Source organism: Neovison vison, chromosome 4 (genome assembly GCF_020171115.1).
Source record: "Neovison vison isolate M4711 chromosome 4, ASM_NN_V1, whole genome shotgun sequence".
Lineage (NCBI taxonomy): Eukaryota > Metazoa > Chordata > Mammalia > Carnivora > Mustelidae > Neogale > Neogale vison.
The window spans coordinates 179741064-179764909 of NC_058094.1; the positions used below are offsets into that span (position 1 = coordinate 179741064).

Consider the following 23846-nt stretch of genomic DNA (forward strand, 5'->3'; position numbering starts at 1 on the left):
TGATGGTTTCACAACTTGATATATGAAAACCGCTGAATTATTCACTTTTAAGTTTTAATTCAACTTAAAATTCAACTCGATTTGGAGAAGTTAAATTTTGTGTTGTGTGAATTATACCTCAAAAAACTATCCTATAAGAAAACAAATGATAGTATGTGATTCATGCAGACTGTATTTGAGTGTCTCCTGATTGTCAGGCATCTTAATAGACCCATGTGCGTGACTCACCTAAAATCTTTCTCCTGGTTTGTAATTTCCATCTTAAATCTGCGTGAGAATCATCTGGTTATCTTTTTTAAAAAATGAAAGTTTCCCAGTATCCATACCCAGATATTCTGCTTCAGCGTATCAGAGATGGAACTGAAGAATCTGTGTTTATAACAAGTTCCCTTAAGTATCTCTGATGGATCTAGTTGGGAGGACCACATTTAAAAACAGTGTTCTGGGAGAAAGAAGTCTCAGTTTTACCAGACACATTTTTATTTATTTCCTTCTCATTTTCTTAAATGGAATTTTAGTTTCTGAATTGAATGTGTATAGATTAAAATGAAAATATTAAAACATTTTTTTTCATGTTTCTCACTGCCTTTGATCAGGTCTTTATTCAAAATTAGCTGCCCATAATGATTTGACATTTATGGAGTAAGCAAATTAAAGTTTATGCAGCAGACTTCTTTTCTTCTTTGGTGGTTTCTTTTTTCTTTTCTTCTGTAGGCTTCTTCTCAGCTGCTGGTTTCTTGGTAGCAGCAGCCTTTTTTTCCCACCAAATGTTTCTTCTGCTTCTGGACACGAACAGCCTTCTTTCTTTGCTCCCACGGCTTTTTACCTGCATCCCCCTTCTCATCTGATTCAGCTTGTTATCTGTCTGAAACTTAGGATTCTTGGCCAGGTGAATAATGGTGTTCTAGTGCATGGTCTTTGCACGTGGGTTTAGCGTCAACATGATTGTCAGGTTTTTCAGTGGATTCTTCTTTAGGACTCTCCGATGACTCTTCTTGAATGGTGCTCAGAGGGCTTTTTGGATTTCTGGGCTTTTCCCAGTTCTGCTAACTCCTGCATTAAGCATCTTATGCATGGGAAGGTTGTAGTTACTCTTGAGGGAGGCAGCCTTATGCCAGTGCCATACAGATGTCTAACTTGAGGAAAGCTCTTTTAGCCCAAACTCAGAAAATTCCTGCATGCCCACCAGGAGCAAGCTCCAAAATGTCTGGCTTGCTTTTATTAAGTGGATTAATTCCAGGGATGTTTCTGAAGGCCTTGTTGATACCATTGCCTTCATTATAGACGATGCACAGTCCCCTTTGCTGAGTATGAAGACATTCTCATTTTGCCCTTGCCAGCTCTCATTTGCAGAGAGGCATAGAATTTTTTAATATTATTTCAGGCTTTAAGTTCTCCTCTTCTCTCCCCTTCCCCTTCCCTTCCCTTCTTCCTTTCTCTCTCTTTCCTTCTTTCTTCCTCCCTTCCTCCTTCCCTCCCTACCTTCCTTCCCTCCCTCCCTCCTTCCCTTCCACCCTCCCTCCATTCTTCCCTTTCTCCCTCCCTCCCTTCCTTCCTTGTAGTTTAACAAAAGCTTATTGCTCATTCCTATAAAGTCCATCACAGGACTGTGGGATTCTATAGAACAGCTGCTCTCCTGTAGGGGGCTCAGCATTCCAAACTGAGTTTCTGATCCCTTTTTCTGTATGGGCTTCCATGACCAAGGCAGGAAAAACACCAAAGTCTTGCACCAACAAACGAAGGCTTCAGCCCAGCAGGGTTTTTAATTTCTTAAGAAGCAAAACAGCCTCCTTGGTCTTCTTTTTCTTTGTCTTTTTTTTTTTTTTTGAGACTTATTTATTTTAGAGAGAGAAGAATGAGCATGAGCACACATGTGTGGAGAGCAGAAAGGACAGAGGAATAGGGAGAGAGAGAGAATCTTAAGCAGACTCCCTGCTGAGTGTGGAGCCCAACATGGGACCCCATCCCACAATCCTGAGATCATGACTTGAGCTGAAATCAAGAGTAGGATGCTCAACTGAGACACCCAGACATCCCTTCCTTAGTCTTCTTGTAGCCTTCAACTTTGTCTTCAACCATCAAAGGAAGTTCAGGAACTTCCTCAGTATGATGACCTTTAGACACAACCTATGCTGGTAAGGCTGAGGCAGCCAGGCCAGAGCAGATATCTATTGCCTGTGTTGTGTTCACTCTGCAGTGCTAATGGCTCCAGGTTTTGGTTGGTGCAAATGTGCAGCCGCCACAACGCATATTTCCCAAAACACCCTGTCCAGAACACTGAATCCTACTGCTTTGAACTCTAGGAATTCAAGCCATGGTTCTGCCAGTAAAGACTCAGCCCTGGTTTGATGACTGGCTAACTCACTGACATCATAGGGCTATATGTTGTTTGGCATAAGTTGGGGAACCAAGTTCACAATATCAGGTCATACGGGAGCCCTGAACCCAGCAGGCAAAGTAACATATTTGCCAGATGACTCCCCATTTTTGAGTACTTTGATATCAGTGGACGAGCATATGGGGCAGAGAAGAGAGGACCAGGCTGCTTTCAGTCCTGTGACTCCTTTAGGGAAAAAAAGAAAACAAAAATGTTATAGGATATCTATTACATTTAGGAAGAAGTAGTTTATTTCTTAGTTCTGAGTGGATTGAAGAAATAGCAAACAAAGAGACTGACAGATTAGAATATATAAAAATAAACATAATGAAAATGGTAAAGGACAGTAGCTGATGAGAAAAACTTGCCTGAGTTTAGGAGATAGTGGGTTAATAGTTATAACACACAAAGTAATTATTCAAGTTTATAAGAAAATTATTAAGATTACAGTAGATGAATACAGAAATATGTGAAAAATTTTCAAAAATAAAAGTGCAAATTAACCTCTGGATTATATTTTTATGCTTAGTAAAGCAGCAAAATATTGAAATGGCTAGGTCCCATGGTTGTGGTTAAATTGGTGTTGGTTTTCATTTATGAAAGCAGTGTGAAGTTGGTATAAAGTAGTTTGATGATGTCTCATGAGCCATAAAAAATGATTATCTCCTTTGATCCCAGTGGTATCAGTCTTAAAAAATTTGTCTTTGAAACATGTTTTAACAGAAACAAAAATAAGCATTTGTAGATATTAAATTGGAAGTTGAATAAATGTGGAACAAGTGACTCCTTTAATAATTCATTGTCAATATCATAGACTGTTACACAAGCATGAATTATGAAGACATACATTATGCTCATTTACACAAGGAAACGCTACCTAAAAATGTGTTTGTGCTATAAATAACAGTGATGGAACATTTTAAAAATCCTTAATTTTTTTCAACATTTTTTTATGAAAATTTCCCAACACACAGCAAAGATTAAAGAATTTTCTAACAAATACCCATATAATATCACTTAAATTCTCCCACTAACATATTGTTATACTTTGCCATAATATTTTAAAATTTATTTTCCGTGAAAAATTTAAAACTTCCTTCAGTTATCAAGAATGATAGTTTCTTGAGATGCTTATTTTTGATTAACAGAGGCATAGCATAACTTCTAAATTTCCATGAAAAGGTTTAGAATAGTTTTCTGTAAGTTTGTGTATGGCCACCAGGTGTAGCTCTGGACTCACAACATCCTGGAATAAGCATCTGCAAGGAATGGTTTTATGGAAAGTAACTTCCAAATGCAAACAGACTTATCAGGTAAGGGTACAGTAAATCTCTTTTTCATTAAGATCTAAAATAATTTAGATTATATATTTATTTTATTGTTCAGAAAGTCTTTGCCACAATTTCTTTTGCCTGGAACCTGACTTTCTGACTCCTCGGCGTCTAGGTCAAAAAATTTTGGGTTATGCTGCAAGTATGTTTGTATTATCACCTTTTAAAAATGATTATTTAAGAAGGTTAAAATTAGTTATGGAAATGGAAATGTTCTTTTTTTTGTGCAATGAAAACTCATCACAACTCTAATTTTTCGTTCATGTGATTTATGTTTTTATCTCTTCAAATATAAACTCCATGAAGTTCGGGACTATACCTAGCACAGTGACAGGAATTCACTGAATATTTTTAAAATAAATATACATAAAGAATGATCGAAACATTTTTCTGAAGGCTGTTTTAGAGGAATTAGTATATCTATTTTTTAAGAAGCGTGATTATTCCATTTTTAATTTCTGTTCATAAAGGATAAAAAGATTAGCTTTAAATATTCTTCATAGTTTAAAAGTGGCTCCTAGATAAAAATATTTTCCTGTTTTTAATGGAAAAAAGAATATTGTTATTTTTAAAAGATAGTAGAGCCTATGTTGAAATCCATTTTAACTAAAAATACCTTGCTTTTTCTTCCACTTAAAGGAATCCTCAATTTCTCTCTATGTTAGAATCATCAACTATCAATTTGTTTCTACATACTAGAGAATAAAATCATTGAGGCAAGAATCTAATAGTATAGTCAAATAAATTAAACTATCTACTGGAATAACCAGGGGGAGGGATATTTCAATTTAAAGTCTTTTTTTTTTAAGGAGAGAATATTTTATAAGCTGTCTACAAAATATAGTTCTTTTTTTTTTCATAAAGGGAAGCTATTCAGAATAAAAGGTGTTGGGAGAATTTTAGTGTAAGTAGAGATGTCTTTCTCAAAGAATTTAATGTCATAATTTGGAATTTTTGACAGTAAGGTGGAAAGATTCATGGAGAATAAACATTACACTTGTTTTTGGAAGGATTTTTGTTTTACAGAAAGAAGGGATATTTCAAAGAAATAGGATCACAAAATTACTTAGTTCAAGAATTAAAATATTGACAAACTTTTTGCTTATCACTATTCTGCTTTTACTTGTTTTCTTTCAGTTGTACTTGACAAGGAAGAGTCATTTTATATACATATAGCCTAAAGGGCTGGAACTTTGAAGATCTTTAATGTTCTTCATTTCCTTGAAAGGTAAGTAATGTCTATATTGCATACCTGTCTTGCATACCTTCTTTCCCTTCTTTGTCTTCTCTCTACTTTTTCCTCTCTTTTCTCCTCACACTTTTTTTTTTTTTTTTAAACCATTACTAGTTTGTTTAGAGAAAGATTAGTTACTGCCCAGGGAAATTTTACAACAGATATTCAGGTATATAAAATATTTCTTGAACAACTTTATACTAAGGTACATACTTAGATCATTATCATCATGTTTTTGTAACTGTCTAAAAATATTATACAGATTAATATTTTTAAAAAGATTTTATTTATTTGAGAGAAAGAGAGTGAGAGAGAGCATGCGAGGGGAGAAGGTTAGAGGGAGAAGCAGACTCCCCATGGAACTGGGAGCCCGATGCGGGACTTGATCCTGGAACTCTGGCATCATGACCTGCGCTGAAGGCAGTCGCTTAACCAACTGAGCCACCCAGGTGCTCTGGATTAATATTTTAACATTTATTTGCTTTTACTTGAACATCATGATTTATTCTTCTCTCACATCAGCTCCACTTATGATAATCAGCTGATAACTACAAATTACAATTGCTATGACAAAATGTATATGAAAAATGCCAGTATAATTTTGATCATCACTATTGTACTTGCCTGAATCATGGGTTGCATCATCTTCTGCAATCTGATTTATGATTCAGTAGCTTTTATTTCTACTATATCTTTTCAGTCCCCACATAAGCTTCAGTCATAGCAGATAAATATGTGATTACAATTTGCCATAGTTGGAAAACCTGGATAATTTCTTTTGGACATTTTGTCACAGCAATTTTAAACTTATAGTTATTAGGGGTTGTTAAAAGCTCTTCTTGAGTCTCCTGGGCCTTGATTTGCCTTCAGCTCAAATAGTCCATATGCCAAAGCAGCACTTTCTAGGACGGCCTGCCTGAACCCCATCAATATAATTAAGTAAACCTTCAGGCTCTGATATAACAATTGATTTAAAAATAGCCTTTAGTTGTTGGTTTGATCTGCTGCTTTCAAATTTTACCTCCTTTTGCATTGAAAATTTGTACAGTGTGGAAATGTTATTTTGTTTCATAATGAAAGCCTGTGTGCAATCAATTACCACAGTGTATAAGGTGGGGTGGGTGCTAGGCATTATGTCTACATTATCTCATTTAATCCTCACAATGAAAGTATAAATAATACTCTTTTACAGAGGAGGAAGGAGAGTGAGGCATAAAAGGCTAGGTTCTTGGCAAAGATCACATTTATCATTGTTGAACTTATGCATGGGGCACCAAGATAGATGCTGAAGACACTAAGAGGTACGATTCTTTATTCTAGAAAGTCTTCAGAATGGTTGTTGAGACAAGGCATTATCTGTGAAAAAAAGAAAAGAGATAAGAATTGTTTTGTAAGTACCATTAACTTACAGTAGTATCTCCTAGGAGAAGTGAATCAGTCTTGGGGTCAGCAAAGCTGCCTGAGACTCTATTCTAGAGACCAAAATGAGGGCATCTCCACTAATTTTGCATGAGTCTGTTTACTGCCTTTACATTATTTTTTAAAAAACTATTTTATTTACTTATTTGACAGACAGAGATCACAAGTAGGCAGAGAGGCAGGCAGAGAGAGTGGGGGAAGCAGGCTCCCCGTCGAGCAGAGAGCCCAATGTGGGGCTTGATCCAGGACCCTGAGATCATGACCTGAGCTGAAGGCAGAGCCCTTACCCACTGAGCCACCCAGGCACCCCTACTGCCCTTACAGTCTTGAGAGTTAAAATTGATTTCCCCTTATTTTCTTGAAATAGAAGGATAACTTCTTTGTGGGAAATAAAACGTTTTTATGTATCAAGCTGTATGTTAGTTCACTACTTTGGTAAACTAGAAGCTTGTTAGTTTTAGGTGCAGAGATTTTCTTGAATGGCTGGCAGAAGGATTCACTATACATGTAAAGAAATAAATTTTAATTTCTGTGCAAGTTTAATTTTTAATCAAATTACTTTATTGTAGGAGATACGCTCCCTTTGATGAAAACAGTTTGTAACTGAAGTTCATTTTTCAGGCTAAAGCCATTGCCAGGGACCATCTATGTAGAACAAATAAATAAGGTAATATGGAATACAAAACTGTCAGTTCTGGTTTGAGTAAGAGATTAAAGTGAGTTTGTTAACTGTCTCACCAGACATTGGGGGAAATGTCTCTCAATTTTAGGGAAATCTGGCACAGGCTAAATAGTTTTTGCTGTGTGGGTCATGATCTTAGGGTCTTGGGATCAAGCCCTGCATTGGGCTCTGGCACGGAGCCTGCTTGAGAGTCTCCCTCCTCGTGCTTGAGTGCTCTCTATCTCTCAAAAATAAAAATAAGTGGAAATAAAACACCACATTTCAACCACTTAAAAAATAATTTTTAAAATTTTAATGTTTTCCATTCCATTTTTTTCTGCAGAGGTTAAAAAAATGTGTTATTTTAATGTTACACATAGAATCATAACTTTTTCATATTAATATAATTTGCATAAACCTTTACAAGTGGCTTTAGAAAGTATTCTTTTTAAGTAAATATATCATAGGTCACTTAATTTCATGATTTTTTTTTCAGTTCATTCTGGGAGGTAGGAGGAGATAGGGTTAAGTTAGATGAACTTTAATTAGAAGGTAGAACAGAAGTCTAATTCTAAAATATTAAGTTAATGATTAAAATTACCCGAATTAGAAGAAACTTAAAGATCAAGGTCCAGGACAGATTAATAAAAACTATAATGCTACCTTCTGTCTCCATGGCCAATTGTTCAGTAGATCATGGCATTCTTTTCCATGAAACCAGGCTCTCTTGCCATCACAGACTAGAGATTTAAGATATTTATATTCTAGGTGAAAGCCAAAGATCTGAAGTTAGAGACTGTAACAACCAGGTCTAATTTGTCAGAGAGAAAATACAAAAGATCCAGGAACAAGGAGTAAAAAGAGACAAGTAGCATCAGAAATCAGAACATAGGAATTTGAACTGTGGGCAAAAGTAATTTTCTTAATGATGGTCTTGTACTTATTTGCTACATGTATTTTTCCTAAACGTATTCAAGAAGTCTGCATTATGGTACAATGTTAAAGGGAAAATAATAAGGTTGTATGTTAGAACAAGAGTAATTTTTTTTCTTTTTCTTGTTTCTAAATTTTCTATAGTGTGATTATATTTACTGTTATAATTAAAGTAATTTAAAAAGTATTCAAATAATTTAAAGACTATCAATTATAATAATGAATTCTAACCAAAAATTTCTTTGTAGATAATATGTGTTTCATATATATCTGAATTAGCGCTGGACTTGGGGTCTTAGGAATTGGGTTTTAGGCCAAACTGCTCCATTACTATGTATGCTTTTGATGCCAGTTCGAATGTGTATTTTCCTCCCACACCATCAAACAGTTCTCTGACACCAGCGGAGTGTCCTACATTTCAACTCATTTCTGATACTGTCTTTCTAGAGATGGTGTCAGATTCCACAGGTTAATGGCTCAGTTCCACAAACTGCCCCTACTTCAGATGCCAATCATAAGGCCAGGTTGTTACCTTGCTTCTGACCAGTGGACTATATATTAGAGGTCCTCAAGTTCCCTTTCTTAGGTTTGATTGATTTGTTCAGGAACTCAGGAAACTAGTTTCCTTAATAGATCACCAGTTCACTGTAAAAGGATATAACTGAGGAAGAGCCATAGGAAAGAGATGCGTGGGATGAGGTGTGTGGGAAAGTATGTGGCCATGGAGCTTCCACGCTCTCTGCAAGTATATCACTCTCCTCAAATCTCCACATGTTCACCAACCCAGAAGCTCTCCATACCCAATTCCTAGGTATGACTGATAGATTATTGGCCATTGACTATCAATTCAACCTCCAGTTCCTCTTCCCTCCTGGGAGGTCAGGGTGGGTGAGATTGAAGGTTCTAACTATGGTTCACCTGGCTTTTTAAAATTCACCATGTTAACATAAACTCTGGTGTGTTTGAAAGAGTTTTGTTAGGATATCAAATCCCTGTTATGTTTCTTATTACTTCAGAGAATTCAAGGATTTTAGGAACTCTGTGACAGAAACAGGGACAAAGACCAAATGTATGTAATTCTTATTGTAAATGACAATATTACACTATGCAAGTCACATTTTTCTATCTGGGTTTCTACTTTCTCTTCTGTAAAATTGAGATAAAATGGTATCTACCTCTTGGGCCTATTGAAGAGATTATGATAATGTCTTTGAAAGTGCTTGGTAACGTGCTTCACAGATGTAAGCTATTGTGGAAGTTTTAGGATGATATAAAGCTAAAGCAAATTCTTTCAGGTTTTGAAAAATGTTTAAAAATAAAAAGTGAAAGTTAAAAAATTGTTACAATCAAGGAAGACAGACTTTTTCTCATCCCCCACCAGTTTTTTTTTAAGGGATTTTGTTTATTTATTTGAGACAGAGAGAACGAGCAGGGGGTAAGGACAGAGGGAGTTATTCCTAGCCTGGATCTCCTGAAGCATGATGGCTCCTGGGGGCATGTCATTCAAGGTGGTACTTGGGTGGGGCACAGGCAGTGTTAAAAAATTTGCAATGAAAAAAATTTTTTTGCGTTGGGCCTAAGGCCCTAGCCTGCAGGCTAGAGTGAGCATATCCTCAGGAGAACTCATGGGCAGAGCACACTGCTAACAGGTTAGATAGCAAGCGTCTTCGCAGCACTGCCTCCTGTAGGTGGTTCTGTGTTTATGCTGAAGGGCAGGAGAGGAAAATGCTGCCTGCCAGCTTCTTTGTTCTCAGACAAGTCCCCCCACACCCTCTGAAATACTTATAAAAAGATATCCCTCCTGTTTGCCTAGGCATTATGCAAACTGTCAATTCTACATTGCCTCTCTGTGGGCTCTTGTCTCTGTAAGGAAAGGACTGAGCTATTCCTCATCCTCTCTGCTTGTCTACTGCTGAGTCAGCAGACTTTAAAGCTCCAGGCTCTGAGTCCTGCTAATTCATGGAATTCATCCCCTCTGGTTTTCAAGAACAGACAATGTGGTTTTTTTGTTTGTTTGTTTGTTTTTTTAAATCCCTGTGTGGGTTCCCTGGTGCTTTTCCCTCTTTGCACCTGCAGTCCCATTCTTCCTATGGGTAGCTCCCAACCATTGTTTCTGCCCTTCATAACTTTTTTCTTCTCTACATTTAGCTGTGGTTTGTTCTGATAGTCTTCCAGTGGCTTTCCAGTTTATTGAGTTGGATGGGAGTGATATCTAGTTCAAAAAATGGATTGGAGTGAGTTTAGGGTCTTCCTACTCTACCATCTTTCTGGCACCCCCAGGTGTATCTACTCTGGGTCCTTTGATTAGGGCATTTAGACCATTTATATTTAAAGTAAATATTGATTGTTATGTACTTTTGTTACTGGTTTTATGATTGTTTTGTAGGTCTTCTCTGTTCCTTCTTTTGTACTTTTTCCTGGTGATTGATGACTCTGTGTGTGTTATGCTTGGGTTCTTTCTCTTTATTTCTTATGTATCTTTTGTAGGTTTTTTGGTTTGTGGTTACCATGAGGTTCATATATAGCATCTTGAGTATATAGCACTCTATATTAAGTTGATGGTCACTCAAGTTTGAACACATTTTAAAATAATTTCTCTTTCACTCCGCTCTCTGCATTTTATATGTATATTGTCATATTTTACACTTTTTATTTATAATTTTCTTACTTCTAATTATGGCCTTTCTTTTCTACTTAAAGAAGTCCCTTTAACATTTCTTATAAGGCTAGTTTAGTGGTGATGAATTTCTTTAACTTGTTCGTCTGGGAAACTATCTCTCTTTCAGATCTGTGTACAATATTCTTGGTTGTAGGTTACGTAATATCACTCCCTTTTTACCTGCAAAGTTTCTGTTGAAAAAATCGGGTTATAGCCTGTGGGACTTCCTTTATATGTAACTATTTGCTTCTTTTTGGCTGCTTTTAAATTTCTTTTTATCTTTAATCTTTACCATTGTAACTATTATGTATGTTTATTTAGATCTCCTTGGGTTCATCTTCTTTTTTTAAAAAAATTTTTTTTTAAGATTTTATTTATTTATTTGACAGACAGATCACAAGTAGGCAGAGAGGCAGGCAGAGAGAGGGGGGGAAACAGGCTCCCTGCCTGGCAGAGAGCCTGATGTGGGGCCTGATCCCAGGACCCTGGGATCATGACCTGAGCCGAAGGCAGAGGCTTTAACCCACTGAGCCACCCGGGCGTCCCGAGTTCATCTTCTTTGGGTCTCTCTGTGCTTTCTGGACCAGGATGTCTGTTTCCTTCTCCAGGTTAGGGAAATTTTCAGCTATTCTTTTTTTCCTTTCTTTTCTTTTCTTTCTTTCTTTCTCATTCCTTCTGTCCTGCCTTCCTCCCTCTCTCTCTCTTCCTTCCTTCCTTCCTTTTCTTTCCTTCTTTCAAAGCTTTAATTTAGAATAGTTTTAGATTTACAGAGAAATTATAAATATACTATCGAGGATTTCTAAATATCCTATTCCCAGTTTCTCCTATTATTAACATCTTATGTTACTATGGTACATATATCACAACTAATGAACTAATATTGATATAGTATTTTTGTTTCATAAGATTTATTTATTTTTTTTTAGAGAGAGAGCTCAAGTAGAGGGAGGAGCAGAGGGAGAGGGAGAGAGAATCTTAAGCAGACTCTGCAAAAAACAGATCCTGATGGATCCCACGACTCTGAGATCATGACTGGAGTGGAAATCAGGTAAGAATCTTAACCAACTGAGCCATCCAGGTGCCCTTTTCATAACTTTTAACTGTGCATTAAATATTAAAAATTGTGCTATATGGAGGAATAGTCTAGTCTAGTTATTCTCAATCTTTAAAAAAAAGATTTTTTTCAATATAATTGACATACAATGTTACATTAGTTTTGGGTGTATAACATATTGATTCAGTATCTCTATAAATTAAGCTATGCTCACCACAAGTGTATCAGCTATTATTTTTTTCAAATAATTTTTCTGACCCTTTTACTCTCTCTTTTTTCAGAGCCCCTATAATGTGTTATTATGCTTGATGTTGTCCTAAAGTTCTGTTAACTTTTCCTCATTTTTTTAAAAATCTTTTTTCTTTTTGTTGTTTAACTTGGGTGCTTTCTAGTACCTTGTCTTCTAGGTTGCTGATCTGTTCTTCTGCATCCTTTAATTTGCTGTTGATTCCCCCCAGTGTACTTTTTATTTCATTTATTGTATTCTTCAATTTTGATTGGTTCTTTTAATATTTCCTTTGTAGAAATTCTCCACTCTTCTCTAAAGTCTGGTGAGGGGCTTTATGAACAATACTTTGAACTCTTTACAGTAAGATTGCATATCCTCATTTTGTTTAGTTCCCACCCCCCCACCCCCCCCTCAGGTTTTGTCTTATTCTTTCATTTGGAGCATATTCCTCTGTCCCTTCCTTTGGTTTGACTTTCTGTGCTTGTTTCTATGAATTAGGTGAAACAGCTGCCTTTCCCTTCTCTTGAAGGAGAGGTCTCTTGAAGCTCCCTCTCTTGAGGGAGTGGTCTTGTATAGGAATGTCCCCATATAGACTTTGTGTACCTGGTGGCTCTGGCTGGCTGGCCGGAGCTGGGGTGGGTGTGGGCTGAGGTACTCTGTGGAGGTGATATCTTGGTGGGATGGGTGGAACTCAAGTGGGTCAGCTAGGGGTGTTGTGGAATACTTTTGCACCTGGGCTGCCTTGATGAGATTGACTTTACTGTAGTGACTTTACTGTAGTCCTGGTATACACATCAAGTATATATACACATATACTTGATGAGATTGACTTTACTGTAGTGGGGGTTTCCTGGTATACACCGTTTTGGGTCACCCTTGGTGGACAGCTAAAGCTGGGGTGGGCATTAGTAGGTGAGGGACACCTTGCAGGGACTGCTGGACCTAATGTGGAATAGGCATCTGGGGGTCATTGAGGTGGCAGGCCAACTGGAGCACAGTGACCATATTCTTATCTGAACTATCAAAGTGGAAGGGGAATGTAAACCATGGTGTTGCCAGCAGCTATGACTGACACTGAAGACAATTCCAACATTTTCCCACCATTTGGTGAATGCTCTAGGGTAAGCAGATGGGTTTCTTTTACTTAAAGTCTAGGTACCCTATAAATGGTTTTTAAATTTTTTTTTTTTAAAGATTTTTTATTATTTATTTGACAGAGAGAGATCACAAATAGGCAGAGAGGCAGGCAGAGAGAGAGAGGAGGAGGAAGCAGGCTCCCTGCTGAGCAGAGAGCCCGATGCGGGACTCAATCCCAGGACCCTGAGATCATGACCTGAGCCGAAGGCAGCGGCTTAACCCACTGAGCCACCCAGGCGCCCCTATAAATAGTTTTTAATGTTGTGCCCTAGGTCAGGTGAATCTGTGTTTGGGCTCTCAGTGTGATCTTTTCCTACTGCAGTGCCTAGTATTTCTGGGACAGTTCTTGATGTTACCATGTCTATCTCTCCTGATGTGTACTCACTGTCCTACGGAAGATGTTCACTCAGCTAGAATAGAATTCTACTCAGTGGTAGAATTTCTTTGGGAAGCCATCTGGCCCTGGGCTCTTGGAAAATTTTTGATGACCACTTTAATCTCCTTACTAGTCATAGGTCTGTTGAGGTTTTCTATTTCTTCCTGGTTCAGTTGTGGCAGTTTATACGTCTCTAGGAATGCATCCATTTCTTCCAGATTGTCAAATTTGCTGGCATATTGTTGCTTATAATATGTTCTTTTGACTGTTTATATTTCTTTGGTGTTGGTTTTAATCTCTCCTCTTTCATTCATGATTTTATTAATTTGGGTTTTTTCTCTTTTCTTTTTGATAAGTCTGGCCAGGGGTTTATTAGTCTTATTAATTCTTTCAAAGAATGAACTCCTACTTTCGTTGATCTGTTCTACTATTCTTTTGGTTTCTGTTTCATTGATTTCTGCTCTGATCTTTGTTATTTCTCTTCTCCTGCTAGGTTTAGGCTTTCTTTGATGTTCTTTCTCCAGCTGCTTTAGGTGTAGGGTTATATTGTATATTTGAGACCTTTCTTGTGTCTTGAGAAAGGCTTGTCTCAGTGTACACATTTCTCTCAGGACTGCCTTTGCTGTGTCCCACAGATTTTAAATACTTGTGTTTTTATTTTCATTTGTTTCCATGAATTTTTTAAAATTCTTTTTTCATTTCCTGGTTGAGCCATTCATTCTTTATTAGGAAGCTCTTTACTCTTCATGTATTTGAGTTCTTTGCACCTTTCCTCTTGTGATTGAGTTCTAGCTTCAGAGCATTGTGGTCTGAAAATATGCATGGAATGATCCCAATCTTTTGGTACCTGTTGAAACCTGATTTGTGACCCAGAATTTGATCTATTCTGGAGAATGTTCTGTGTGTACTAGAGAAGAATGTGCTTTAGGATGGAATGTTCTGATTATATCTGTGATGTCCATCTGGTCCAGCTTGTCATTTAAGCCCTTTATTTCCTTGTTGGTCTCTTGCTTGGATGATCTGTCCATTTCGGGGGGGGGGTTAAAGTCCCCTACTATTATTGTATTATTGTTGATGTATTTCTTTGATTTTGTTATTAATTGGTTTATATAGTTGGCTGCTCCCATGTTAGGAGCATAGATATTTAAAATTGTTAAATCATCTTGTTGAACAGAGTCATTAAATATGATATAGTGTCCTTCCTCATCTCTTATTATAGTCTTTGGCTTAAAATCTATTTGATTTGATATAAGGATTGCCACCCTAGCTTTTCTTTTTGATGTCCATTAGCATGGTACATTGTTTTCCACTCCTCACTTTAAATCTGGAGGTGTCTTTGGGTCTAAAATGAGTTTCTTGTAGGCAGCATATTGATTTTTTTTCTTTTTTATCCATTCTGATACGCTGTGTCTTTTGATTGGGACATTTAGACCATTAACATTCAGGGTAACTATTGAGAGATATGAATTTAGTGCTATTATATTGCCTGTAAGATGATTGTTACTGTATATTGTCTCTATTCCTTTCTCTACTACTTTTAGGCCCTCTCTTTGCTGAGAGGACCCCTTTCAATATTTCCTGTAGAGCTGGTTTGGTGTTTGCAAATTCTTTTAATTTTTATTTGTCCTGGAAACTTTTTATCTCTCCTATTTTCATTGACAGCCTAGCTGAAGATAGTATTCTTGGCTGCATATTTTTCTCATTTAGTGCTCTGAATACATCATGGCAGTCTTTTTTTGCCTGCTAGGTTTCTGTGGATAAGGTAATCTCATATTCCGACCATTGTATGTTACAGACTTCTTGTTCCAACCTGCTTTCAGTATTTTCCTTTGTCACTAAGAGTTGTAAGTTTTACTATTAGATGATGTAGTGTGGACATATTTTTATTGATTTTGAGGGGGGTTCTCTGCACCTGGGTTTTGATGCTTGTTCCCTTTGCCATATTAGGGAAATTCTCTACTGTAATTTGCTCCAATATACCTTCTGCCCCTCTCTTTCTTTCTTCTTCTGGAATCCCAATTATTCTAGTATTGTTTTGTCTTATGGTATCACTTATCTCTTGAATTCTCCCCTCATGGTCTAGTCGTTGTTTGTCTCTTTTTTGCTCAGCTTCTCTATTCTCTGTCATTCGGTCTTCTTTATCACTAATTCTCTCTTCTGCCTCATTTATCCTTGCAGAAAGAGCCTCCATTTTTTATTGCACCTCATTGATAGCTCTTTTGATTTCAATGTGGTTAGATTTTTGTTCTTTTATTTCTACAGAAGGGGATTTTATTTCTCCAGAAGGGGTTTTTCTAGTCTCTTCCATGCCTTGACAATCATCATTCTGAACTCTAGTTCTGACATATTACCAATGTTCATATTGATTAGGTCGGTAACTGTTGGTACTGCCTCTTTTTCTTCTTTTTTTATTTTTGTGGCGAGTTTTTCTGCATTGTCATTTTATCCAGATAAGAATATATGAACAAGAGAATAAAATACCAAAAGGGTGGCAAAGACCCCAGAAAAATGTATGCTAACCAAATCAGAAGAGACCCAAAACCGAGGGAAGAAGATAAATAAAAATTAAAAATTAAAAAATATATGTATTAGACTGATGAATAGAACAGAGCCACCCACTTTATTTTGAGTGTATTCTGGTCTTTTTGAAGATACTACCTCCCAAAATTTTAAAGAAGGACACACTTATATATACACACCCAAAAATAAGGGTAAACATGATAAAGGGATGGAATATGACTGTAAAGATGAAATTTAAAAAGATTCTAAAAAAGGAATTGATAAGATAAGTAGGTTGGAAAAAGAAAAAAAAAAAAAAAGAGGAGCGAATGTGCTTAGGGTTGAGACTAGAACAAAGCCCTGTGCTAGATTTAGGATATATTTTGATCTATTAGAAGAAGTTGTATTCCAAAATTTTAAAGAAAAAAATCATATATGTTTACAAAAAATAAGTTTAAATAAAATGAAGATGTAAAATACGACTATAACAATGAAGGTTTAAAAAGATTTTTTTTTAAAGAAAGGTATTGTTAAGATAAACTAGTTAAAAAACATTAAAAGAGGAAAGAGAAAAAGTTAGAAAAAATAGAATAAGGAAAAAATAAAATTAAAAAAATTTAACTTTGCAAGACCAAAGGATCTATGGGGAAAAAGCCCTGAATCCTATGCATTGGTTTCCCCTAGTTCTGGAGTCTCGCAGTTCTCATTGATTGGTGATCTTGATCTTGGCTGGATGTTCTAGCTGACCTTCTGGGGGAGGGGCCTGTTGCAGTGAGTTTCTAATGTCTTTGCCTGAGGTGGAATTGTGCTACCCTTGCCAAGGACCAGGCTAAGTAATCTGCACGGGTTCACTATTGGGAGCTTTTGTTTCCTGAATGCTTTCCCTACCACTTTGGAGGACAGGAATGAAATGGCAGCCTCCTAATCTCTGGCCCAGAGGAGCTGAGAGTTTGGGGCCCCACTCCTTAGTGCACCCTCAGAGAAAAGCAGTCAGTCACTTCTGTCTCATTGGTATCTAGCCATGCTCTGTGCTCACTCAGCCTATGACCAAGCATTTCTGTTTCTGGTGCACAGCCCTGTTTGGACTCTCCAAACCCAGCAGACTCCTGTAGCATGTTCCAGAACCACTTCTCCTGGAGGAGGAAGGTGGGATTCTTTCTGGATCTGCCACTTGTGGGGTCCCTGCTTGAAGAGCAGTGGTCTGACTGTGACTTGGATCATGGTTTAAGGTAACTCCAATCTGAAAGCTCACTCCTTTGCTCTGTGTCTGTAGTCGGCTTTTCTTTTCTTTTTTTTTTTTTTTAAAGATTTTATTTATTTATTTGACAGACAGAGATCACAAGTAGGCAGAGAGGCAGGCAGAGAGAGAGAGGAGGAAGCAGGCTCCCTGCAGAGCAGAGAGCCCGACGTGGGGCTCGATCCCAGGACTCTGGGATCATGACCTGAGCCGAAGGCAGAGGCTTTAACCCACTGAGCCACCCAGGCGCCCCTGTAGTCGGCTTTTCTACTCTGATACATGGAACCTCTGCCATACTCAGACATCCCTGGTCTTTCTGTGACTCCGTGGGATCCAAGACCACACTGTCCCTGTGAGGACTTCACCCCTGTTTAGCCTCTGGAACGATGTCCCTCAGAGGTGCAGACTTCTAAAAGTTCTGATTTTGTGCTCTGCTGCTCCAGCACATGCTGGGAGCTGGCCCTTCCCCACAAGGTCTATCTACCCATCGCCTCAGATTCACTTCTCTGCATGTCCTACCTTTCAGAAAGTGGTCGATTTTCTGTTCCTAGAATTGCTGCTCTTCTTCTCTTCAATCTCCTTTTGAGTTTGTAGGTGTTTGGAATGGTTTGATAACTATCTAGCTGAACTCCTGGGACCTGATGTCATTTCGGTCTGCTTTTCCTCCACCATCTTGGCTGACCCTTGACTGTTGATCTGACTTCTTAATTAGTTCTTTAATTAAACTCTCTTCAAATTATCCTAATTCTAGTGTTTCATCTGTTTCCTGCTGGGACCGTGACAAAGGGCCTTACTTTGGGTTGGGTCATCCAGAATGCCTCTACAAAGTAGATTGTATTTTATATAGGTCTCTAAGAATAGGGTTAAGGTGGATAGAAGTGGGAAGTGTTTGGAAGAATGGAATGATAGGAACAATATTACAGTATGGAGAAGTGGTGAAAACCACTTTGATTAAAGTAAAAGGTTTGTGAAGGAAGATTTTTTTTTTTTTAAAGATTTTATTTATTTATTTGACAGAGAGAGATAACAAGTAGGCAGAGAGGCAGGCAGAGAGAGAGGAGGAAGCAGGCTCCCTGCTGAGCAGAGAGCCCAATGCGGGACTCGATCCCAGGACCCTGAGATCATGACCTGAGCCAAAGGCAGCGGCTTAACCCACTGAGCCACCCAGGCGCCCCTGAAGGAAGATTATTAATTGGAATCAGATTATGCATGACCTTGAATATGAGGCTAGGAAGCTGTTCTTTACCCTGTAATCTTTGAGGTACCATATAAGAAGAGTAGCAACATGGTCAAATAAAGTATTTTCTGATCTTTAACCTGGTCTTGAGTAGATTGTAGTGGAGATATTCTAGAGGTAGGGAAAAGACTCTAGAGGGAGCAGTTGAGACTTGAGGTGATTAAGATCTAAATTATGATGATATAATGGAAATGAAAGGAAAGGAACCCATTCCAAAGCATAGAATGAGAGATCCTGGTGCCTGATTGTTGGAGAGGGAAGAATCAAAGAAGGCTCACTTAGGAAAACAGTGATACTGTGGAGAGAAACAGTAAGATAATGTAAAAAAAAAAGTAAGATAATGAGGAAATTATTTTAAGGGGACCATGGTCTCACCTTTAGGCCAGCTAAACATGTATTGTTTGAACAATGGAATGGAATGGAATGGAAATGACTAGCAGGCAGAGAGAAAGGCTGAATTTGAGTGTGGATAGAGAAATGAGAGCTGAAGGGCTGGTCCTGGGGGTCATCTACTTAGAAAAGGGAGGCAGAGAGAGAAACATTATTTATTGCATGCTTACCATGTTCTAGACTCTAATCTATTAACTTACTCAGTAAAGTATATTTTACTGTCCCATTATATAGATGAGGAGACTGGGATCTCAGAGAAGTTAAATAAATTTGCTCTGGAGCTAATTAGCAGATCTTGGGCTTAAACTGAGGTCCAAATCTTCCATATCCAATATCTTTTTTTCAGAGATAGAATTAAAGCTATGAGCATAGATAAAAGCTCTCAAAGACAGTGTAGAGCAAGAAGATTAGTAGATTAACAACAACCGATGGAGGGTTAGCCAGGACTCTTGGTTGCAAACTAACAAACAAAATTGAAGTAGTTTGAAGAACTAAGTAGATTTTATTGGATTCTTAAACAACTGTGGGGAGGGCAAGAGGTCACAGAGAGATTAAGGGAGAGAATGATGGGAAAGAACACTGGTTTACTGATTAGGATGTTGTTTTCATCTTGAGATTTGATGAACTCTCACTAGCAAAAAGGTTACACGTCAAACCTTAAAACTTTAGATGCAGTTTCATGGTCTCCAACTCAACTCTAGGTTTAAGGGCACACTTTACGTAGAGCTGAAGGAACAGAATGAGATTTCATAAGAATAAGGGTATACAGTGTGCTGGATAATTTTATGTCAACTTCACTAGGCCATGGTATCCAGATCTCTGATCAAACATTATTCTAAGAGATTTCTGTGAAAGTATTTTAAGATAAGATTGACATATAATCAGTAGACTTTAAAGAATGCAGATTACTCTCTGCAATATTGGTGGGCCTCACCTACTTAAGGTCTTAATTAAAAAAACAAAAACAAAAACAAAACACTGACCATCCTCAGAAGAAGGAGAATTCTGTTAGCCAATTGCCTTCAAACTCAAACTGCAGCATCAACTCCTTCCCTGAGTCACCAACCTGCCAGACTACCTTACAGATTTTGGATTTGCCAACCTCCATAATCATGTGAGCCAGTTCCTTAAAATCTCTCTCTCCTTCTGTATGTGTACACACACACACACACACACACACACACACACATTTGTGTATATATGTAAATATTTATTATTTCTATATCTCTGAAAAACAATGACTAATATAGAGAGTATATAGGGAAACACGAGGATATCATTTGTAGGTTGGTCTTTTGAGAAGTTTAATAGTGAAAGGAAGGAGAAAAACAGACTTATCACAAAAGGGGAAATGTTATTTTTAGGAGTATGCTAAGGAAGAGAGAGATAAATACACTACACAAAGTTGTAAGAATCTGATTAACTTTGGCATACACTTGTACTGATATGAAGGTAAGTGCTGGGTTTGTTGAATAAGAGGCTGAGGAATCTCAATGTTAAAGGATCTTATCAACAGAGGAGGATGTGTGATCACTAGAGATGTCTATAAAGATGAAAGGATGAGCAAACCATTACCTTAGGAAGTTTGGAAGTGGGCCAGATAGTAGGTCTGGGGAGTCATGGTGATGGCATGTATTACTTGGGGTCTAGATCTGGCTACCATAACACAGACCAAAATCACAATGATTTAAACAGGACAAAAGTTTATTCTCTCTTATATAACAGTCTCAACGTAAATAGCTTAGGGGTGGCATGGCAGTTATGTGGTGTTAGAGACTCAACTCTTGCTGCTTAGCTATCCCTAGGTTAATATTGTTCATTAGCACATTCAAAGATGGTTCACTACCCCATGTCCATGACCGAGGAAGAAGGAGAAAAATAAAGGGAAGAGTATTACCTTTCCTTTTAAGATGATGTTTCAGAAGTTGTACAATTAACCACCATTCACTGGGCCATACCTAGATACAAGGGAAACTGAGATTGTGTTCTTTTCTTAGTAATTGTGTGCCCAGCTAAAACTGAGTACTCTATTAATAAAGAAAGTAGGAAAGAGTGGATGCAGGAGGATAACTGACAGTATTTCCCATGAGGTGGCAAAGAGTAGCAGCAGTGATTTGATGAGGATGATATACAAAAACGACTTTTGTACAAAGAAATCAGATATTTGTGACAACTACATGATTCCAAAATGGTGTGAAGAATGAGCATGCGACCAACTCCCTTCTCTTACCCTTTTACATTAAGTTAGATAACATGGAACCTCCATAGATAATGGTAGTGAGAAATGATAGTATCTTCATGGATAACGAGGAAGGAAGTAGGAAAGATAGTAAGATGAATACTTATGAATGAGTACCAATAAGACATAAATCCCATTCTTCTCCCAAAAAAGTTTCCAAAGGGAATTTAAAAATTTGTGATCATAATTTTAAAAGTGGTCATGAGAAAGTGACATAAATTATGTAAATCATAAAATATACGTCATGGCACACGTATCAGAATGGATACAATAAAAGAGACAATCACAAGTGTTCACAGAGACGGTAGACAGAGAAACTAGAACCTTCATACATTGATGGTAGGTATGTTAAATGATGCAGCTGCCTTGGAAAATAGTTTGGCAGTTTCTAAAAAGGTTCAAGAGAGTTATCATATAACCCAAAAGAGGTATATAGCCCAAAGAGATAAAAACCCATATCCATATAAAAACTTGTACAGTATGTTCATGCTAACATTATTCATAATAGCTAAAAAGTAGAACAACCAAATGTCCATCAACTTATTAATGGGTAAATAATATGTGGTATATCCGTATAATGAAATATAATTTGGTAATTTGTTTTAAAAAAGAAATAAATTACTGATACATGCTACAATATAGACTAAACTTAAAAACATACTAAGTGAAAGAAACCAGGTACAAAAGACCACATATTGCATGATTCCATCAATGTTAACTATCTGGAATAGATGAATTCATAGAGACAGAAAGTAGATTAGTGGTTGCCAGGGATGGAGTTGTGGGAAAATGGGGGGTGACAGATAATCCATATGGAGTTTTTTTTTGGAATGATGAGATTGTCTAAAATGGCTGTGGTGATGGTTGCACAGGTCTGTGAATATGTTAAAAACTATTGAATTATATACTTTAAATGGGCAAACTTTATGGTATATATAAATTTTGTATCAATATAGATGTTAAAAGTAACTCATGGTTCAGCTATTTGTAAATATTTTCATTATGATAAAAACTAAAGGAAAAGAAGATACTGTGAGCATTAGTATTAATTAGTCCAGGTTACCAGTGAACCAAGGTATTCTGGATTGTAAATCTATTCAGTATTCAAGACCATAGACATCAGTACAGAGTCTCATTTCAGTGACAATACTTTTAATATGGTACAAATGGAAGTAAGCTAGAGGAAAAAGGATTGTTGTAAAAAATAATTTTAGGGGTGCCTGGGTGGCTCAGAGGGTTGAGCCTCTGCCTTTAGCTCAGGTCATGGTCTCAGGGTCCTGGGATCGAGCCCGTTTGCATCGGGCTTTCTGCTCAGCAAGGATCCAAGAATCCTGCTTCCCCTTCTCTCTCTGTCTGCCTCTCTGCCTACTTGTGATCTCTCTCTGTGTGTTAAATAAATAACAATCTTAAAAAAAAAGATAATTTTTAAAAAGGTAAAATCATGGTTCTCATACAGATTTAAAAATGAACATATATTAAAGATTTTATTTAAGTCATTCATTAAAGGAAACAGGGAGATGTTATAAGCATTTCAAAAGAGGATTAAGAGGGCACCTGGGTGGCTAAGTTGGTTAAGTATCTGCTTTCGGCTCAGGTCATGATTCCAGGGTCCTGGGATTGAATCCCAAACAGGGTTCCCCGGTCAATAGGGAGTCTCCTTCTCCCTTTCCTCTCTGTCTGTCCCTCCTGCCCCTTTTCCCTGCCTCTCTCTCTCTCTCAAATAATAAATAAAAAAATCTTTAAAAAAAAGGTAATTAAAAAAACGGACATATTTATACAGAGTTGTAAAACAAAGATAATGACTAGGGCTAGAATCAGATAACCTGGCAGAGTTTGCTGTATGTAGAAAGTGTTCAAGGATGAAAGGCTAGAGGGATATCTTTGAGACTGCATAGTTCTCTTTTGAAACACATTTTTTTTCTCACCAAATGTTTGCCTCAAGTAGGCTACAAAGTGGACAGAGGCTTAGAGTAGAATGAGGGTGAGAAGGAGTGAAAGTGGAAAGGATAAAAGCATTCAACAGTTTGTGCCCAGAGAAGTAGGCCTGACAGGAATGATGGGGACATATACTAGAGATAAGAGAAAGGGAAATTTATTGAGACAGGAGGCAGTAGCTAGAGGAGTAGAAGGACACATGAAAGAGAAGGGAAGGGTCATCTAGGTGAAGGAAAGAACTTAAATAGATGGATTTTGACATATGACTTGATCAGATGGATGTTGCCACAGAGACAGTCTAGGCTTGGTCCCTGCTTTAGTTTTTAAAAATTTTAAAAAATTAATTAATTAATTAATTAATTGAGAGAGAGAGAGCATGTATGAGTGATTGGGAGAGTGGAAGAAAGGGCAGTGGGGAGAGGAAGGGCAGGAGGAGAGGGAAAGAGGATCTTAAGCAGACTCCACACCTAGCCTGGAGCTGGATGCAAGATTCCATCTCATGACCCTGAGAGCATGACCTGAGCCAAAATCAAGAGTCGTACACTTTACCCATGTAAGCCTGGGTTCAACCCAGGCTCCCCTAGATTCCTGCTTGTAAAATGCAAGACTCAGTCATTGCTCAAGAAGTGCTTTAAAAACAATGACCAATTTTTCAAGTGACCAATTTGCCTATTAAGTAGTTCGCTGACATCAATTTGCCAGATGATTACTTTGCTAGATAATCAATTTACCAATTTGTTTCAGTTTTGCTATAACATTGGCAAATTGCTCATTCAGTGAATTGATTTTCAGTGACTTGGTCTACTTCCAGATTCTGATTCCATAGGCAAACCAGTTTGCCGAAGTTGAGCTACCTTTTGTAAGCCACACTCTACATTCATTAATTAATTCGTTCATTC

General features: G+C 37.4%; 1 pseudogene; it reads right to left on the minus strand.

Moving 5' to 3' along the window:
- Nucleotides 1–658: 658 nt before the first annotated feature.
- The window catches only part of LOC122905424, a 39533-nt pseudogene continuing 16345 nt past the window's right edge, over nt 659–23846 (minus strand).